The following is a 22,103-nucleotide window of genomic DNA, read 5'->3' as shown; positions in this document are numbered from 1 at the left end:
GTATGCAGGGGGAGAGAGACCCCACCATGCAGTGGGTATAGTATAGGGGGTAGAGACCCCACCATGCAGTGGGTATAGTATAGGGGGTAGAGACCCCACCATGCAGTGGGTATAGAATAGGGGGTAGAGACCCCACCATGCAGTGGGTATAGTATAGGGGGTAGAGACCATGCAGTGGGTATAGTATAGGGGGTAGAGACCCCACCATGCAGTGGGTATGGTATAGGGGTAGAGACCCCCACCATGCAGTGGGTATGGTATAGGGGGTAGAGAGACCCCACCATGCAGTGGGTATAGTATAGGGGGTAGAGAGACCCCACCATGCAGTGGGTATAGTATAGGGGGTAGAGACCCCACCATGCAGTGGGTATAGTATAGGGGGTAGAGAGACCCCACCATGCAGTGGGTATAGTATAGGGGTATAGTAGAGAGACCCCACCATGCAGTGGGTATAGTATAGGGGTAGAGACCCCACCATGCAGTGGGTATAGTATAGGGGTAGAGAGACCCCACCATGCAGTGGGTATAGTATAGGGGGTAGAGAGACCCCACCATGCAGTGGGTATAGTATAGGGGGAGAGACCCCACCATGCAGTGGGTATAGTATAGGGGTAGAGACCCCACCATGCAGTGGGTATAGTATAGGGGTAGAGAGACCCCACCATGCAGTGGGTATAGTATAGGGGTAGAGAGACCCCACCATGCAGTGGGTATAGTATAGGGGGTAGAGAGACCCCACCATGCAGTGGGTATAGTATAGGGGGTAGAGAGACCCCACCATGCAGTGGGTATAGTATAGGGGGTAGAGACCCCACCATGCAGTGGGTATAGTATAGGGGGTAGAGACCCCACCATGCAGTGGGTATAGTATAGGGGGTAGAGAGACCCCACCATGCAGTGGGTATGGTATAGGGGTAGAGAGACCCCACCATGCAGTGGGTATAGTATAGGGGGTAGAGAGACCCCACCATGCAGTGGGTATAGTATAGGGGTAGAGAGACCCCACCATGCAGTGGGTATAGTATAGGGTAGAGAGACCCCACCATGCAGTGGGTATAGTATAGTGGGTAGAGACCCCACCATGCAGTGGGTATAGTATAGGGGGTAGAGAGACCCCACCATGCAGTGGGTATAGTATAGGGGGTAGAGAGACCCCACCATGCAGTGGGTATAGTATAGGGGGTAGAGAGACCCCACCATGCAGTGGGTATAGAAAAGGGGGTAGAGAGACCCCCACCATGCAGTGGGTATAGTATAGGGGGTAGAGAGACCCCACCATGCAGTGGGTATAGTATAGGGGGTAGAGAGACCCCACCATGCAGTGGGTATAGTATAGGGGTAGAGAGACCCCACCATGCAGTGGGTATAGTATAGGGGGTAGAGAGACCCCACCATGCAGTGGGTATAGTATAGGGGGTAGAGAGACCCCACCATGCAGTGGGTATAGTATAGGGGGTAGAGACCCCACCATGCAGTGGGTATAGTATAGGGGGTAGAGACCCCACCATGCAGTGGGTATAGTATAGGGGGAGAGACCCCACCATGCAGTGGGTATAGTATATGCAGTGGGGGTAGAGAGACCCCACCATGCAGTGGGTATAGTATAGGGGGTAGAGAGACCCCACCATGCAGTGGGTATAGTATAGGGGAGAGAGACCCCACCATGCAGTGGGTATAGTATAGTGGGGTAGAGAGACCCCACCATGCAGTGGGTATAGTATAGGGGTAGAGAGACCCCACCATGCAGTGGGTATAGTATAGGGGGGAGAGACCCCACCATGCAGTGGGTATAGTATAGGGGGTAGAGACCCCACCATGCAGTGGGTATAGAATAGGGGGTAGAGACCCCACCATGCAGTGGGTATAGTATAGGGGTAGAGACCCCACCATGCAGTGGGTATAGTATAGGGGGTAGAGAGACCCCACCATGCAGTGGGTATAGTATATAGGGGGTATAGAGAGACCCCACCATGCAGTGGGTATAGTATAGGGGGTAGAGAGACCCCACCATGCAGTGGGTATAGTATAGGGGGTAGAGAGACCCCACCATGCAGTGGGTATAGTATAGGGGTAGAGAGACCCCACCATGCAGTGGGTATAGTATAGTAGAGACCCCACCATGCAGTGGGTATAGTATAGGGGGTAGAGACCCCACCATGCAGTGGGTATAGTATAGGGGGTAGAGAGACCCCACCATGCAGTGGGTATAGTATAGGGGTAGAGAGACCCCACCATGCAGTGGGTATAGTATAGGGGGTAGAGAGACCCCACCATGCAGTGGGTATAGTATAGGGGGTAGAGAGACCCCACCATGCAGTGGGTATAGTATAGGGGGTAGAGAGACCCCACCATGCAGTGGGTATAGTATAGGGGGTAGAGAGACCCCACCATGCAGTGGGTATAGTATAGGGGGTAGAGAGACCCCACCATGCAGTGGGTATAGTATAGGGGGTAGAGACCCCACCATGCAGTGGGTATAGTATAGGGGGTAGAGAGACCCCACCATGCAGTGGGTATAGTATATATGCAGTGGGGTAGAGACCCCACCATGCAGTGGGTATAGTATAGGGGGTAGAGAGACCCCACCATGCAGTGGGTATAGTATAGGGGGTAGAGACCCCACCATGCAGTGGGTATAGTATAGGGGGAGAGAGACCCCACCATGCAGTGGGTATAGTATAGGGGGTAGAGACCCCACCATGCAGTGGGTATAGTATAGGGGGTAGAGAGACCCCACCATGCAGTGGGTATAGTATAGGGGGAGAGACCCCACCATGCAGTGGGTATAGTATAGGGGGTAGAGACCCCACCATGCAGTGGGTATAGTATAGGGGGTAGAGACCCCACCATGCAGTGGGTATAGTATAGGGGGTAGAGAGACCCCACCATGCAGTGGGTATAGTATAGGGGAGAGAGACCCCACCATGCAGTGGGTATAGTATAGGGGGTAGAGAGACCCCACCATGCAGTGGGTATAGTATAGGGGGTAGAGAGACCCCACCATGCAGTGGGTATAGTATAGGGGGTAGAGACCCCACCATGCAGTGGGTATAGTATAGGGGTAGAGACCCCACCATGCAGTGGGGGTATAGTATATAGGGGTAGAGAGACCCCACCATGCAGTGGGTATAGTATAGGGGTAGAGAGACCCCACCATGCAGTGGGTATAGTATAGGGGTAGAGACCCCACCATGCAGTGGGTATAGTATAGGGGTAGAGAGACCCCACCATGCAGTGGGTATAGTATAGGGGGTAGAGAGACCCCACCATGCAGTGGGTATAGTATAGGGGTAGAGAGACCCCACCATGCAGTGGGTATAGTATAGGGGGTAGAGAGACCCCACCATGCAGTGGGTATAGTATAGGGGTAGAGACCCCACCATGCAGTGGGTATAGTATAGGGGTAGAGAGACCCCACCATGCAGTGGGTATAGTATAGGGGGTAGAGAGACCCCACCATGCAGTGGGTATAGTATAGGGGTAGAGACCCCACCATGCAGTGGGTATAGTATAGGGGAGAGAGACCCCACCATGCAGTGGGTATAGTATAGGCAGTGGGTATAGTATAGAGACCCCACCATGCAGTGGGTATAGTATAGGGGTAGAGAGACCCCACCATGCAGTGGGTATAGTATAGGGGGTAGAGAGACCCCACCATGCAGTGGGTATAGTATAGGGGAGAGAGACCCCACCATGCAGTGGGTATAGTATAGGGGTAGAGACCCCACCATGCAGTGGGTATAGTATAGGGGAGAGAGACCCCACCATGCAGTGGGTATAGTATAGGGGTAGAGACCCCACCATGCAGTGGGTATAGTATAGGGGGTAGAGAGACCCCACCATGCAGTGGGTATAGTATAGGGGAGAGAGACCCCACCATGCAGTGGGTATAGTACAGGGGGTATAGGGGTAGAGACCCCACCATGCAGTGGGTATAGTATAGGGGAGAGAGACCCCACCATGCAGTGGGTATAGTATAGGGGAGAGAGACCCCCACCATGCAGTGGGTATAGTATAGGGGTAGAGAGACCCCACCATGCAGTGGGTATAGTATAGGGGCACTCTAGAGACCCCACCATGCAGTGGGTATAGTATAGGGGGGAGAGAGACCCCACCATGCAGTGGGTATAGTATAGGGAGAGGTAGAGACCCCACCATGCAGTGGGTATAGTATAGGGGGAGAGACCCCACCATGCAGTGGGTATAGTATAGGGGAGAGACCCCACCATGCAGTGGGTATAGTATAGGGGAGAGAGACCCCACCATGCAGTGGGTATAGTATAGGGGAGAGAGACCCCACCATGCAGTGGGTATAGTATAGGGGAGAGACCCCACCATGCAGTGGGTATAGTATAGGGGAGAGAGACCCCACCATGCAGTGGGTATAGTATAGGGGAGAGAGACCCCACCATGCAGTGGGTATAGTATAGGGGAGAGAGACCCCACCATGCAGTGGGTATAGTATAGGGGAGAGAGACCCCACCATGCAGTGGGTATAGTATAGGGGTAGAGACCCCACCATGCAGTGGGTATAGAGACCCCACCATGCAGTGGGTATAGTATGGGGGTAGAGACCCCACCATGCAGTGGGTATAGTACCCCACCATGCAGGGATGGGGGAGAGACCCCACCATGCAGTGGGTATAGTATAGGGGTAGAGAGACCCCACCATGCAGTGGGTATAGTATAGGGGGTAGAGACCCCACCATGCAGTGGGTATAGTATAGGGTAGAGACCCCACCATGCAGTGGGTATAGTATAGGGGTAGAGAGACCCCACCATGCAGTGGGTATAGTATAGGGGGTAGAGAGACCCCACCATGCAGTGGGTATAGTATAGGGGGTAGAGAGACCCCACCATGCAGTGGGTATAGTATAGGGGAGAGACCCCACCATGCAGTGGGTATAGTATAGGGGTAGAGAGACCCCACCATGCAGTGGGTATAGTATAGAGGGGTAGAGACCCCACCATGCAGTGGGTATAGTATAGGGGAGAGAGACCCCACCATGCAGTGGGTATAGGAGACCCCACCATGCAGTGGGTATAGTATGTAGAGACCCCACCATGCAGTGGGTATAGTAGGGGGTAGAGACCCCACCATGCAGTGGGTAGTATAGGGGGGAACCCACCATGTGACCCCACCATGCAGTGGGTATAGTATAGGGGGTAGAGAGACCCCACCATGCAGTGGGTATAGTATATGACCCCACCATGCAGTGGGTATAGGGGGTAGAGACCCCACCATGCAGTGGGTATAGTATAGGGGGTAGAGAGACCCCACCATGCAGTGGGTATAGTATAGGGGTAGAGAGACCCCACCATGCAGTGGGTATAGTATAGGGGGTAGAGAGACCCCACCATGCAGTGGGTATAGTATAGGGGGTAGAGAGACCCCACCATGCAGTGGGTATAGTATGGGGTAGAGAGACCCCACCATGCAGTGGGTATAGTATAGGGGTAGAGAGACCCCACCATGCAGTGGGTATAGTATGGGGGTAGAGAGACCCCACCATGCAGTGGGTATAGTATAGGGGTAGAGACCCCACCATGCAGTGGGTATAGTATAGGGGTAGAGACCCCACCATGCAGTGGGTATAGTATAGGGGGTAGAGAGACCCCACCATGCAGTGGGTATAGTGTTTTGACCCCACCATGCAGTGGGTAGAGAGACCCCACCATGCAGTGGGTATAGTATAGGGGTAGAGAGACCCCACCATGCAGTGGGTATAGTATAGGGGTAGAGAGACCCCACCATGCAGTGGGTATAGTATAGGGGTGAACCCCTGGCCAGTGGGTATAGGGGGTAGAGAGACCCACCATGCAGTGGGTATAGTATAGGGGACCCTAGACCCCACCATGCAGTGGGCCGTGTGGGGTGAGACCCACCATGCAGTGGGTATAGTATGGGTCTGAGACCCCCCATTCTCGGTAGGGGAGAGAGACCCCACCATGCAGTGGGTATAGTATAGGGGGGTAGAGACCCACCATGCAGTGGGTATAGTATAGGGGAGAGACCCCACCATGCAGTGGGTATAGTATAGGCCCTAGAGACCCCACCATGCAGTGGGTATAGTATGGGGAGAGAGACCCCACCATGCAGTGGGTATAGTATAGGGGAGAGAGACCCCACCATGCAGTGGGTATAGTATAGGGGGTAGAGACCCCACCATGCAGTGGGTATAGGGAGACACATATAGTATTTGGGGAGAGAGACCCCACCATGCAGTGGGTATAGTATAGTGGGGGGAGAGAGACCCCACCATGCAGTGGGTATAGTATAGGGTAGAGAGACCCCACCATGCAGTGTGTATAGTATAGGGAGAGAGACCCCACCATGCAGTGGGTATAGTATGAGAGACCCCACCATGCAGTGGGTATAGTATAGGGGAGAGAGACCCCACTGCAGTGGGTATAGTATAGGGGAGAGAGACCCCACCATGCAGTGGGTATAGTATGAGAGACCCCACCATGCAGTGGGTATAGTATAGGGGGTAGAGACCCCACCATGCAGTGGGTATAGTATAGGGGGAGAGAGACCCCACCATGCAGTGGGTATTTGGTGAGAGACCCCACCATGCAGTGGGTATAGTATGGGGTCAGACCCCACCATGCCTCTGACTGTATGTATAGGGTGTGTCATGCAGTGGGTATAGTATAGGGGAGAGACCCCACCATGCAGTGGGTATAGTATAGGGGGAGAGACCCCCACCATGCAGTGGGTATAGTACCCTGAGAGAGACCCCACCATGCAGTGGTATAGTATAGGGGAGAGAGACCCCACCATGCTAGACCCCACCATGCAGTGGGTATGTATAGGGGTAGAGAGACCCCACCATGCAGTGGGTATAGTATAGGGGGGGAGAGACCCCACCATGCAGTGGGTATAGTATAGGGGAGAGACCCCACCATGCAGTGGGTATAGTATGTAGAGAGACCCCACCATGCAGTGGGTATAGTATGGGTCTGGACCCCACCATGCAGTGGGTATAGTATAGGGGGTAGAGAGACCCCACCATGCAGTGGGTATAGTATAGGGGTAGAGACCCCTCATGCAGTGGGTATAGTATAGGGGTGGCCCCACCATGCAGTTTGTATAGGTGTCTGGCCCACCATGCAGTGGGTATAGTATACCCTAGGCCCCACCATGCAGTGTATAGTATAGGGGTAGGGGTAGTATAGGGACCCCACCATGCAGTGGGTATAGTATGGGTCTGGCCCTTCATGCAGTGTCAGTATAGGGGGTGAGAGACCCCACCATGCAGTGGGTATAGTATAGGGGTAGGGTGTATGTGTTTTGTGTGTATGTCTGGACCCCACCATGCAGTGGGTATAGTATAGACACTGCCCACCATGCAGTGGGTATAGTATAGGGGTCTGGACCCCACCATGCAGTGGGTATAGTATAGGGGGAGAGACCCCACCATGCAGTGGGTATGTGTGTTTTGCAGTGGGTGTAGGGTCTAGAGACCCACCATGCAGTGGGTATAGTATAGGGGTAGAGAGACCCCACCATGCAGTGGGTATAGTATGAGAGACCCCACCATGCAGTGGGTATAGTATAGGGTGTCTGGACCCCACCATGCAGTGGGTATAGTATAGGGGTAGAGACCCCACCATGCAGTGGGTATAGTATAGGGGTAGAGAGACCCCACCATGCAGTGGGTATAGTAGAGACCCCACCATGCAGTGGGTATAGTATAGGGGTAGAGAGACCCCAGCATAGATGCCTCTGTGGAGACCCCACCATGCAGTGGGTATAGTATAGGGGGTAGAGACCCCACCATGCAGTGGGTATAGTATAGGGGTAGAGAGACCCCACCATGCAGTGCAGTGACCCCACCATGCAGTGGGTTTGTGTGGGGTAGAGAGACCCCACCATGCAGTGGGTATAGTATAGGGGACAGAGAGACCTGCCTCATGTATAGTATAGGGGGGTATGTGTATTTGACCCCACCATGCAGTGGGTATAGTATAGGGGTAGAGCCCCCACCATGCAGTGGGTATAGTATAGGGGTAGAGACCCCACCATGCAGTGGGTATAGTATAGGGGTAGAGAGACCCCACCATGCAGTGGGTATAGTATAGGGGTGGACCCCACCATGCAGTGGGTATAGTATAGGGGGTAGAGACCCCACCATGCAGTGGGTATAGTATAGGGGGTAGAGACCCCACCATGCAGTATGTATAGTATGTGGGAGAGAGACCCCACCATGCAGTGGGTATAGTATAGGGGGTAGAGAGACCCCACCATGTGAGTGGGTATAGTATAGGGGTAGAGACCCCACCATGCAGTGGGTATAGTATGAGAGACCCCACCATGCAGTGTGTAGTCAACCCAGTGGGTATAGTATACTGACCCCACCATGCAGTGGGTATAGTATAGGGGGTAGAGAGACCCCCACCATGCAGTGGGTATAGTATAGGGAGAGAGACCCCACCATGCAGTGGGTATAGTATAACCCTAGAGACCCCATCATGCAGTGGGTATAGTATGGTGTGAGACCCCACCATGCAGTGGGTATAGTGTAGGGGGAGAGAGACCCCTCCATGCAGTGGGTATAGTATAGGGGTAGAGACCCCACCATGCAGTGGGTATAGTATGGGAGAGAGACCCCACCATGCAGTGGGTATAGTATAGGGGTAGAGGACCCCACCATGCAGTGGGTATAGTATAGGGGGAGAGACCCCACCATGCAGTGGGTATAGTAGGGAAGAGACCCCCCACCATGCAGTGGGTAGAGAGACCCCACCATGCAGTGTGTATAGTATAGGGGTAGAGACCCCACCATGCAGTGGGTATAGTATAGGGGAGAGAGACCCCACCATGCAGTGGGTATAGTATAGGGGGAGAGAGACCCCACCATGCAGTGGGTATAGTATAGGGAGAGAGACCCCACCATGCAGTGTGTATAGTATAGGGGAGAGAGACCCCACCATGCAGTGGGTATAGTATGTAGAGAGACCCCACCATGCAGTGGGTATAGTATGCAGGGGGAGAGAGACCCCACCATGCAGTGGGTATAGTATAGGGGGTAGAGACCCCACCATGCAGTGGGTATAGTATAGGGAGAGAGACCCCACCATGCAGTGGGTATAGTATAGGGGGTACTGCCCACCATGCAGTGGGTATAGTTAGGGGTGTCTGACCCCACCATGCAGTGGGTATAGTATAGGGGGTAGAGAGACCCCACCATGCAGTGTATGTATAGGGGTGAGACCCCACCATGCAGTGGGTATAGTATAGGGGGTAGAGACCCCACCATGCAGTGGGTATAGTATAGGGGGAGAGAGACCCCACCATGCAGTGGGTATAGTATAGGGGAGAGAGACCCCACCATGCAGTTTTGTGTATAGGGTCTGGACCCCACCATGCAGTGGGTATAGTATAGGGGGAGAGACCCCACCATGCAGTGGGTATAGTATAGGGGTAGAGACCCCACCATGCAGTGGGTATAGTATGTGGGGAGGACCCCACCATGCAGTGGGTATAGTAACCCTAGAGACCCCACCATGCAGTCTGTATAGTATGTAGAGACCCCACCATGCAGTGGGTATAGTATAGGGGAGAGAGACCCCACCATGCAGTGGGTATCGGTGCAGTGTGTATAGTATAGGGAGAGAGACCCCACCATGCAGTGGGTATAGTATAGGGTGAGAGACCCCACCATGCAGTGGGTATAGTATACCCTAGAGAGACCCCACCATGCAGTGGGTATAGTATAGGGGGAGAGAGACCCCACCATGCAGTGGGTATAGTATAGGGGGTAGAGACCCCACCATGCAGTGGGTATAGTATAGGGGAGAGAGACCCCACCATGCAGTGGGTATAGTGTATAGGGGAGAGAGACCCCACCATGCAGTGGGTATAGTATAGGGGGTGAGAGACCCCACCATGCAGTGGGTATAGTATAGAGACCCCACCATGCAGTGGGTATAGTATAGGGGTAGAGACCCCACCATGCAGTGGGTATAGTATAGGGGAGAGAGACCCCACCAGGTAACGCTCTAACCTCTATGCTGACGAGGTAACACTCTAACCTCTATGCTGACGAGGTAACACTCTAACCTCTATGCTGACGAGTCAACACTCTAACCTCTATGCTGACGAGGTAACACTCTAACCTCTATGCTGACGAGGTAACGCTCTAACCTCTATGCTGACGAGGTAACACTCTAACCTCTATGCTGACGAGGTAACACTCTAACCTCTATGCTGACGAGGTAACACTCTAACCTCTATGCTGACGAGGTAACACTCTAACCTCTATGCTGACGAGGTAACAAGGCCTCTATGCTGACTGAGGTAACACTCTAACACACACACACACACACACACACACACACACACACACACACACACACACACACACACACACACACACACACACACACACAAACATGTATTGAAAGCGATCCCGCATCATTACACCTCCTCCACCAGCCTGTACCGTTGACACCAGGCAGGATGTGACTGATGCAGCTTCCACCAAATCCTGACTCTGCCATCAGCATGATACAGCAGGAACCGGGATTCATCGGACCAGGCAATGTTTTTCCACTCCTCAAATGTCCAGTGTTGGTGATGGCGTTGCCCTCTGAAGCAGCTTCTTGTAGTTTGAAGCCTGATAGGAGTGGGACCCGGTGCCGTCTGCTGCAATAGCCAATCCGTGACGAGGTCGAGGTGTTGTGCGTTCCTCGGAGATGCCGTTCTGCACACCACTTGTTGTACATGTCGTCTTGTGTGGCCTGTTGGCACCGTTCTCCTTGAACCTCATTCACCAACGACAGCTGCCTGCGTTGACTGTGTGTGTTTTGTGTGTGTCTGGCCCTTCTCGGTCAACCCTAGACACTGCCTCTGACTGTATGTGTTTTGTGTGTGTCTGGCCCTTCTCGGTCAACCCTAGACACTGCCTCTGACTGTGTGTGTTTTGTGTGTGTCTGGCCCTTCTCGGTCAACCCTAGACACTGCCTCTGACTGTGTGTGTTTTGTGTGTGTCTGGCCCTTCTCGGTCAACCCTAGACACTGCCTCTGACTGTGTGTGTTTTGTGTGTGTCTGGCCCTTCTCGGTCAACCCTAGACACTGCCTCTGACTGTATGTGTTTTGTGTGTGTCTGGCCCTTCTCAGTCAACCCTAGACACTGCCTCTGACTGTATGTGTTTTGTGTGTGTCTGGCCCTTCTCGGTCAACCCTAGACACTGCCTGTGTGTGTGTGTTTTGTGTGTGTCTGGCCCTTCTCGGTCAACCCTAGACACTGCCTCTGACTGTATGTGTTTTGTGTGTGTCTGGCCCTTCTCGGTCAACCCTAGACACTGCCTCTGACTGTATGTGTTTTGTGTGTGTCTGGCCCTTCTCGGTCAACCCTAGACACTGCCGTGTGTGTATGTGTTTTGTGTGTGTCTGGCCCTTCTCGGTCAACCCTAGACACTGCCTCTGACTGTATGTGTTTTGTGTGTGTCTGGCCCTTCTCGGTCAACCCTAGACACTGCCTCTGACTGTATGTGTTTTGTGTGTGTCTGGCCCTTCTCGGTCAACCCTAGACACTGCCGTGTGTGTGTGTGTGTGTGTTTGTGTGTGTCTGGCCCTTCTCGTTCAACCCTAGACACTGCCTCTGACTGTATATGTTTTGTGTGTGTCTGGCCCTTCTCGGTCAACCCTAGACACTGCCTCTGACTGTGTGTGTTTTGTGTGTGTCTGGCCCTTCTCGGTCAACCCTAGACACTGCCTCTGACTGTATGTGTTTTGTGTGTGTCTGGCCCTTCTCGGTCAAACCTAGACACTGCCTCTGACTGTATGTGTTTTGTGTGTGTCTGGCCCTTCTCGGCCCCTAGACACTGCCTCTGACTGTATGTGTTTTGTGTGTGTCTGGCCCTTCAGGAATCAACCCTAGACACTGCCTCTGACTGTATGTGTTTTGTGTGTGTCTGGCCCTTCTCGGTCAACCTAGACACTGCCGTGTGTGTATGTGTTTTGTGTGTGTCTGGCCCTTCTCGGTCAACCCTAGACACTGCCTCTGACTGTATGTGTTTTGTGTGTGTCTGGCCCTTCTCGGTCAACCCTAGACACTGCCTCTGACTGTATGTGTTTTGTGTGTGTCTGGCCCTTCTCGGTCAACCCTAGACACTGCCTCTGACTGTATGTGTTTTTGTGTGTCTGGCCATCATCGGTCAACCCTAGACACTGCCGTGTGTGTATGTGTTTTGTGTGTGTCTGGCCCTTCTCGGTCAACCCTAGACACTGCCTCTGACTGTATGTGTTTGTGTGTGTCTGGCCCTTCTCGGTCAACCCTAGACACTGCCGTGTGTGTATGTGTTTTGTGTGTGTCTGGCCCTTCTCGGTCAACCCTAGACACTGCCTCTGACTGTATGTGTTTTGTGTGTGTCTGGCCCTTCTCGGTCAACCCTAGACACTGCCGTGTGTGTGTGTGTGTGTGTTTTGTGTGTGTCTGGCCCTTCTCGGTCAACCCTAGACACTGCCTCTGACTGTATGTGTTTTGTGTGTGTCTGGCCCAATCGGTCAACCCTAGACACTGCCTCCACTGTATGTGTTTTGTGTGTGTCTGGCCCTTCTCGGTCAACCCTAGACACTGCCAGTGTGTGTATGTGTTTTGTGTGTGTCTGGCCCTTCTCGGTCAACCCTAGACACTGCCTCTGACTGTATGTGTTTTGTGTGTGTCTGGCCCACAATGACCCTAGACACTGCCAGTGTATGTGTTTTGTGTGTGTCTGGCCCTTCTCGGTCAACCCTAGACACTGCCTCTGACTGTATGTGTTTTGTGTGTGTCTGGCCCTTCTCGGTCAACCCTAGACACTGCCGTGTGTGTATGTGTTTTGTGGTGTCTGGCCCTTCTCGGACCCTAGACACTGCCTCTGACTGTATGTGTTTTGTGTGTGTCTGGCCCTTCTCGGACCCTAGACACTGCCGTGTGTGTGTGTGTGTGTGTTTTGTGTGTGTCTGGCCCTTCTCGGTCAACCCTAGACACTGCCTCTGACTGTATGTGTTTTGTGTGTGTCTGGCCCTTCACGGTCAACCCTAGACACTGCCTCTGACTGTATGTGTTTTTGTGGTCTGGCCTTCTCGGTCAACCCTAGACACTGCCGTACCATGTGTTTTGTGTGTGTCTGGCCCTTCTCGGTCAACCCTAGACACTGCCTCTGACTGTATGTGTTTTGTGTGTGTCTGGCCCTTCTCGGTCAACCCTAGACACTGCCGTGTGTGTATGTGTTTTGTGTGTGTCTGGCCCTTCTCGGTCAACCCTAGACACTGCCTCTGACTGTATGTGTTTTGTGTGTGTCTGGCCCTTCTCGGACCCTAGACACTGCCGTGTGTGTATGTGTTTGTGTGTGTCTGGCCCTTCTCGGTCAACCCTAGACACTGCCTCTGACTGTATGTGTTTTGTGTGTGTCTGGCCCTTCTCGGACCCTAGACACTGCCGTGTGTGTATGTGTTTTGTGTGTGTCTGGCCTTCTCGGTCAACCCTAGACACTGCCTCTGACTGTATGTGTTTTGTGTGTGTCTGGCCCTTCTCGGTCAACCCTAGACACTGCCGTGTGTGTGTGTGTGTGTGTGTGTTTGTGTGTGTCTGGCCCTTCTCGGACCCTAGACACTGCCTCTGACTGTATGTGTTTTGTGGTGTCTGGCCCTTCTCGGTCAACCCTAGACTGCCTCTGACTATGTGTTTTTGTGTGTCTGGCCCTTTCTCGGTCAACTAGACACTGCCGTGTGTGTATGTTTTTGTGTGTCTGGCCCTGACCCTCTCGGTCAACCCTAGACACTGCCTCTGACTGTATGTGTTTTGTGTGTGTCTGGCCCTTCTCGGTCAACACTAGACACTGCCTCTGACTGTATGTGTTTTGTGTGTGTCTGGGACTTCTCGGTCAACCCTAGACACTGCCTCTGACTGTATGTGTTTTGTGTGTGTCTGGCCCTTCTCGGTCAACCCTAGACACTGCCTCTGACTGTATGTGTTTTGTGTGTGTCTGGCCCTTCTCGGTCAACCCTAGACACTGCCGCTGACTGTATGTGTTTTGTGTGTGTCTGGCCCTTCTCGGTCAACCCTAGACACTGCCGCTGACTGTATGTGTTTTGTGTGTGTCTGGCCCTTCTCGGTCAACCCTAGACACTGCCTCTGACTGTATGTGTTTTGTGTGTGTCTGGCCCTTCTCGGTCAACCCTAGACACTGCCTCTGACTGTATGTGTTTTGTGTGTGTCTGGCCCTTCTCGGTCAACCCTAGACACGGCCTCTGACTGTATGTGTTTTGTGTGTGTCTGGCCCTTCTCGGTCAACCCTAGACACTGCCGTGTGTGTGTGTGTTTTGTGTGTGTCTGGCCCTTCTGTCAACCCTAGACACTGCCTCTGACTGTATGTGTTTTGTGTGTGTCTGGCCCTTCTCGGTCAACCCTAGACACTGCCTCTGACTGTATGTGTTTTGTGTGTGTCTGGCCCTTCTCGGTCAACCCTAGACACTGCCTCTGACTGTATGTGTTTTGTGTGTGTCTGGCCCTTCTCGGTCAACCCTAGACACTGCCGTGTGTGTGTGTGTGTGTTCAGTGATGATAAGTGTTGGGTAGTCCAGGCCCCATGAATACACCTGGAACATTCCCTCTGCATTCTTGACGTTCCGTAGTGGAGTCAGGAATTTCACAAATGGCCCTGTCCTGCAATCGAGAGACTAATGATGTTTATGTTAGGATGGAACACTCAGGAGTTCTGTTTACAGTTCCAGTGTTCTTAGAATCTATGTGGAGGTTCTAAATTCTGCCACAGGAGACCCGAGTCCAGTCCCAGACAGCAACAAGGCTTCTTCTACTGAGCAGTGAAGACACGCACACACAGGGAGTCTTTTATTTGTATTATTGTCCTAAAATCTCCCCTCCCTCCCTTCTCAGGTATGGGTGACGTGGTCGCCATCATGATCCCCGAGCCGAAAGGTCGTGAGGTCGCTGCTCTGCTGGAACGGAACGTCACGGTAACCATGCACATCACCATAGGAACGCGTAACCCTTCAGAAGTACGTGAGCAGGACGTCGGTGGTGTTCGTCTCCATCTCCTTCATCATCCTGATGATCATCTCTCTGGCCTGGCTGGTCTTCTACTATATACAGAGGTTCAGATACGCCAACGCACGAGACCGCTACCAGGTACACACCGGGCTGGCACAATGACCCTAGACCGCTACCAGGTACACACCGGGCTGGCACAATGACCCTAGACCGCTACCAGGTACACACCGGGCTGGCACAATGACCCTAGACCGCTACCAGGTACACACCGGGCTGGCACAATGACCCTAGACCGCTACCAGGTACACACCGGGCTGGCACAATGACCCTAGACCGCTACCAGGTACACACCGGGCTGGCACAATGACCCTAGACCGCTACCAGGTACACACCGGGCTGGCACAATGACCCTAGACCGCTACCAGGTACACACAGGGCTGGCACAATGACCCTAGACCGCTACCAGGTACACACCGGGCTGGCACAATGACCCTAGACCGCTACCAGGTACACACAGGGCTGGCACAATGACCCTAGACCGCTACCAGGTACACACAGGGCTGGCACAATGACCCTAGACCGCTACCAGGTACACACAGGGCTGGCACAATGACCCTAGACCGCTACCAGGTACACACAGGGCTGGCACAATGACCCTAGACCGCTACCAGGTACACACCGGGCTGGCACAATGACCCTAGACCGCTACCAGGTACACACAGGGCTGGCACAATGACCCTAGACCGCTACTTGAAGGTACACACAGGGCTGGCACAATGACCCTAGACCGCTACCAGGTACACACAGGGCTGGCACAATGACCCTAGACCGCTACCAGGTACACACCGGGCTGGCACAATGACCCTAGACCGCTACCAGGTACACACAGGGCTGGTACAATGACCCTAGACCGCTACCAGGTACACACAGGGCTGGCAAATGACCCTAGACCGCTACCAGGTACACACCGGGCTGGCACAATGACCCTAGACCGCTACCAGGTACACACAGGGCTGGCACAATGACCCTAGACCGCTACCAGGTACACACAGGGCTGGCACAATGACCCTAGATCCAACCAGCTACACACAGGGCTGGCACAATGACCCTAGATCCAACCAGCTACACACAGGGCTGGCACAATGACCCTAGATCCAACCAGCTACACACAGGGCTGGCACAATGACCCTAGATCCAACCAGCTACACACAGGGCTGGCACAATGACCCTAGATCCAACCAGCTACACACAGGGCTGGCACAATGACCCTAGATCCAACCAGGTACACACAGGGCTGGCACAATGACCCTAGATCCAACCAGGTACACACAGGGCTGGGACCCTAGAACCAACCAGGTACACACAGGGCTGGGACCCTAGAACTGATGGTTATAGATGAAGACAGTCACGAAGAAGAACCGTATGGCTGGTCATTTGGGCTGTTTCTGACACTTAACAACGAGATTAAACTTGATTTGTTCTTGAAGAAACAAGCAAGGTGTTCAGGCCAAGGCAACTTCACCCACAATGCAGCAGCACACATAATGAATAGAACGGGCTTGGAACCTCTAACCTTGGTCATATGACTGGTAAATAGAATGAATAGAACCTGTAACCCTGGTGAATAGAACCTCTAACCCTGGAAATATGACTGGTAAATAGAATGAATAGAACCTCTAACCCTCGTAATATGACTGGTAAATAGAATGAATAGAACCTCTAACCCTGGTAATATGACTGGTAAATAGAATGAATAGAACCTCTAACCCTGGTAATATGACTGGTAAATAGAATGAATAGAACCTCTAACCCTGGTAATATGACTGGTAAATAGAATGAATAGAACCTCTAACCCTGGTAAATAGAATGAATAGAACCTGTAACCCTGGTAATATGACTGGTAAATAGAATGAATAGAACCTCTAACCCTGGTAATATGACTGGTAAATAGAATGAATAGAACCTCTAACCCTGGTAAATAGAATGAATAGAACCTGTAACCCTGGTAATATGACTGGTAAATAGAATGAATAGAACCTCTAACCCTGGTAATATGACTGGTAAATAGAATGAATAGAACCTCTAACCCTGGTAATATGACTGGTAAATAGAATGAATAGAACCTGTAACCCTGGTAATATGACTGGTAAATAGAATGAATAGAACCTCTAACACTGGTAATATGACTGGTAAATAGAATGAATAGAACCTCTAACCCTGGTAATATGACTGGTAAATAGAATGAATAGAACCTGTAACCCTGGTAATATGACTGGTAAATAGAATGAATAGAACCTCTAACCCTGGTTATATGACTGGTAAATAGAATGAATAGAACCTCTAACCCTGGTTATATGACTGGTAAATAGAATGAATAGAACCTGTAACCCTGGTAATATGACTGGTAAATAGAATGAATAGAACCTCTAACCCTGGTAATATGACTGGTAAATAGAATGAATAGAACCTCTAACCCTGGTAATATGACTGGTAAATAGAATGAATAGAACCTCTAACCCTGGTAATATGACTGGTAAATAGAATGAATAGAACCTCTAACCCTGGTAATATGACTGGTAAATAGAATGAATAGAACCTGTAACCCTGGTAATATGACTGGTAAATATAATGAATAGAACCTGTAACCCTGGTAATATAACTGGTAAATAGAATGAATAGAGACTCTAACCCTGGTTATATGACTGGTAAATAGAATGAATAGAACCTGTAACCCTGGTAATATGACTGGTAAATAGAATGAATAGAACCTCTAACCCTGGTAATATGACTGGTAAATAGAATGAATAGAACCTCTAACCCTGGTAATATGACTGGTAAATAGAATGAATAGAACCTCTAACCCTGGTAATATGACTGGTAAATAGAATGAATAGAACCTCTAACCCTGGTAATATGACTGGTAAATAGAATGAATAGAACCTCTAACCCTGGTAATATGACTGGTAAATAGAATGAATAGAACCTGTAACCCTGGTAATATGACTGGTAAATAGAATGAATAGAACCTCTAACCCTGGTTATATGACTGGTAAATAGAATGAATAGAACCTCTAACCCTGGTTATATGACTGGTGAATGAATAGAACCTCTAACCCTGGTAATATGACTGGTAAATAGAATGAATAGAACCTCTAACCCTGGTAATATGACTGGTGAATGAATATAACCTCTAACCCTGGTAATATGACTGGTAAATAGAATGAATAGAACATGTAACCCTGGTAAATAGAATGAATAGAACCTGTTACCCTGGTAAATAGAATGAATAGAACCTGTTACCCTGGTAATATGACTGTTGAATTCATGGATGCAACGGTTGCCTGGTATTGCGATGCAATCATTTCCATGGTAATGTAGAAGGTTTATTCAAATGATGTTAACTGATGTGGCTCATGCTGTGGAATGTATCTTTTCTCTGTAATGTCAGTTGAGTTGAATTAACAAATGTCAGAACACATTGATGGGTACACTTCCTGTTCTTGCTTCCTGCTATGCTCCTGTGGTCACACTCGCAGTGGCCGCCAGTCCACCCATTATGACATCATTGACTTGAATGGGGTCGCCATTCTGTTAATGTAAACAACAATGATGGCAGCAGTCGAGTTGAGGAGAGGAGAAATGTGTGTGTTTGCTCTTTGAAGGGTTATTATGGAGACAGCGGCCATTTGGCTCCAAAAATCCTAAATTCCTTGGCCGTCACAACTCTACACACACACACACACACACACACACACACACACACACACACACACACACACACACACACACACGTTCAGATGCGCCAATGCACGAGCCCACAACCAGGTACACACAGTATCCTCATACACTGCTGCAACCAGGGTGCAGTTCACTAAAACTAGACCCTGTTTTGTTTATAGCTTTTTAAGGACTAACCTCCATGTTCTGTGTCGCGTCAGATAGCGACGTCCGTCTGCACTGATCTGTCTGAGGACTCGCGGACGCTCATGGGTTAGCTAGAAGGAAGTCTACAATATGCCGTCCTAACATTTTAAAATGTTACCATGGTGACATTGTCCACTGAGCCCCCTTTCACCCTCAAGAGTCAGAGTTGACCCTGACCCAAAACTATTGACCTGTAACCCTGACCCAAAACTATTAACCTGTAACCCTGACCCTAACCCAAAACTATTAACCTGTAACCCTAATCCTGACCCAAAACTATTCACCTGTAACCCTGACCCTAACCCTGACCCTAACTCTGACCCAAAACTATTAACCTGTAACCCTGACCCTAACCCTGACCCAAAACTATTAACCTGTAACCCTGACCCTAACCCTGACCCAAAACTATTAACCTGTAACCCTGACCCTAACCCTGACCCAAAACTATTAACCTGTAACCCTGACCCTAACCCTGACCCAAAACTATTAACCTGTAACCCTAACCCTGACCCAAAACGATTAACCTGTAACCCTAACCCTAACCCTGCCCCAAAACTATTAACCTGTAACCCTAACCCTGACCCAAAACGATTAACCTGTAACCCTGACCCTAACCCTGACCCTGACCCAAAACGATTAACCTGTAACCCTGACCCTAACCCTGACCCAAAACTATTAACCTGTAACCCTAACCCTGACCCTGACCCAAAACGATTAACCTGTAACCCTAACCCTGACCCAAAACGATTAACCTGTAACCCTAACCCTGCCCCAAAACTATTAACCTGTAACCCTAACCCTGACCCAAAACGATTAACCTGTAACCCTGACCCTAACCCTGACCCTGACCCAAAACGATTAACCTGTAACCCTGACCCTAACCCTGACCCAAAACTATTAACCTGTAACCCTAACCCTGACCCTGACCCAAAACGATTAACCTGTAACCCTAACCCTGACCCTGCCCCAAAACTATTAACCTGTAACCCTAACCCTGACCCAAAACGATTAACCTGTAACCCTGACCCTAACCCTGACCCTGACCCAAAACGATTAACCTGTAACCCTAACCCTAACCCTGCCCCAAAACTATTAACCTGTAACCCTAACCCTGACCCTAACCCTGACCCAAAACTATTAACTTGTAACCCTGACCCTAACCCTGACCCTAACCCTGACCCAAAATTATTAACCTGTGACCCTAACCCTGACTCTAACCCTGACCCTAACCCTGACCCAAAACTATTAACCTGTAACCCTAACCCAAAACTATTAACCTGTAACCCTGACCCTAACCCTAACCCAAAACTATTAACCTGTAACCCTGACCCTAACCCTGACCCTAACCCTAACCCAAAACTATTAACCAGTAACCCTGACCCTAACCCTGACCCAAAACTATTAACCTGTATCCCTGACCCTAACCCTGACCCAAAACTATGAACTTGTAACCCTGACCCTAACCCTGACCCTAACCCTGACCCAAAATTATTAACCTGTGACCCTGACCCTAACCCAAAACTATTAACCTGTAACCCTGACCCTGACCCTAATCCTAACCCAAAACTATTAACCTGTAACCCTGACCCTAACCCTGACCCAAAACTATTAACCTGTAACCCTAACCCTGACCCAAAACTATTAGCCTGTAGCTAATAGTGAAGGTTTTTTTCATGAGCAAGTCATCCCTACTGAATTCTACATCTAGCCAAGGTGTTTTGTGATTGGGTAGAATCAGTATTTATGACATTTTGACATTTGCAAATGTATCGAGCTAACTCTCTACCAAGCTGTCTGCTGGCTGATTTGAACAAGTCTCAAATCAATCCGTATGAAACAAACGACACCAGTTCACACACTCAACGCTGAATACTCTTTAAAATTTCACCTTTATTTAACCAGGTAGGCCAGTTGAGAACAAGTTCTCATTGACAACGGTGACCTGGCCAAGATAAAAGCAAAGCGGTGTGACACAAACAACAACACAGAGTTACACATGGAGTAAACAAACAGTCAATGACACAATACAAAAAGTCTATATACAGTGTGTGCAAATTTAGTAAGACTTCTCTCTCGCCCCCTGCTCTCTCTCTCTCTCTCTCTCTCTCTCCCTCTCTCTCTCCCCCCGCCCCTCTCTCTCTCGATTTTCCACCCCTCTCTCTCTCGATTCCCCACCCCTTTCTCTCTCTCTCTCTCGATTCCCCCCCCCTCTCTCTCTCTCTCTCTCTCGATTCCCCACCCCCTCTCTCTCTCGATTCTCCACCCCCTCTCTCTCTCTCGATTCCCCACCCCCTCTCTCTCGATTCCCCACCCCTCTCTCTCTCTCTCTCTCTCTCTCTCGATTCTCCCCCCCCCTCTCTCTCTCTCTCTCTCTCTCGATTCCCCCCCCTCTCTCTCTCTCTCTCTCTCTCTCTCGATTCCCCACCCCCTCTCTCTCTCTCTCTCGATTCTCTCCATTCCCCTCTCTCTCTCTCTCTCTCTCTCTCGATTCCCCACCTCTCTCTCTCTCGTTCCCTCACCCCTCTCTCTCTCTCGATTCCCCCTCTCTCTCTCTCTCTCTCGATTCCCCACCCCTCTCTCTCTCTCTCTCTCTCTCTCTCGATTCCCCACCCCTCTCTCTCTCTCTCTCTCTCTCTCTCGATTCCCCCACCCCTCTCTCTCTCTCTCTCTCTCTCTCTCTCGATTCCCCACCCCCCTCTCTCTCTCTCTCTCTCTCTCTCGATTCCCCACCCCCTCTCTCTCTCTCGATTCCCCACCCCTCTCTCTCTCTCGATTCCCCACCCCTCTCTCTCGATTCCCCACCCCTCTCTCTCGATTCCCCACCCTCTCTCTCTCGATTCCCCATTCCCCATTCCCACCCTCTCTCTCTCTCGATTCCCCACCCCTCTCTCTCTCTCTCGATTCCCCACCCCCCTCTCTCTCTCGATTCCCCACCCCCTCTCTCTCTCTCGATTCCCCCCCCCTCTCTCTCTCTCTCGATTCCCCACCCCTCTCTCTCTCTCTCTCTCGATTCCCCACCCTCTCTCTCTCTCTCTCTCTCTCGATTCCCCACCCCTCTCTCTCTCTCTCTCTCTCTCTCGATTCCCTCTCTCTCTCTCTCTCTCTCGATTCCCCTCTCTCTCTCTCTCTCTCGATTCCCCCCCTCTCTCTCTCTCGATTCCCCACCCCTCTCTCTC

The 22,103-nt window shown here is 51.1% G+C and overlaps 1 pseudogene; it reads left to right on the top strand.

Annotated features, from left to right (window-relative positions):
* Window positions 1-22,103, top strand: part of LOC135510186 (RING finger protein 150-like) — a 34,562-nt pseudogene that overhangs the window by 1,438 nt on the left and 11,021 nt on the right.

The sequence above is a fragment of the Oncorhynchus masou genome, chromosome 23, assembly GCF_036934945.1.
Source record: "Oncorhynchus masou masou isolate Uvic2021 chromosome 23, UVic_Omas_1.1, whole genome shotgun sequence".
Taxonomy (NCBI): Eukaryota; Metazoa; Chordata; class Actinopteri; order Salmoniformes; family Salmonidae; genus Oncorhynchus; species Oncorhynchus masou.
The sequence above is the reverse complement of the archived record's forward strand: the minus strand, read 5'-3'. Positions and strand labels throughout refer to the sequence as shown.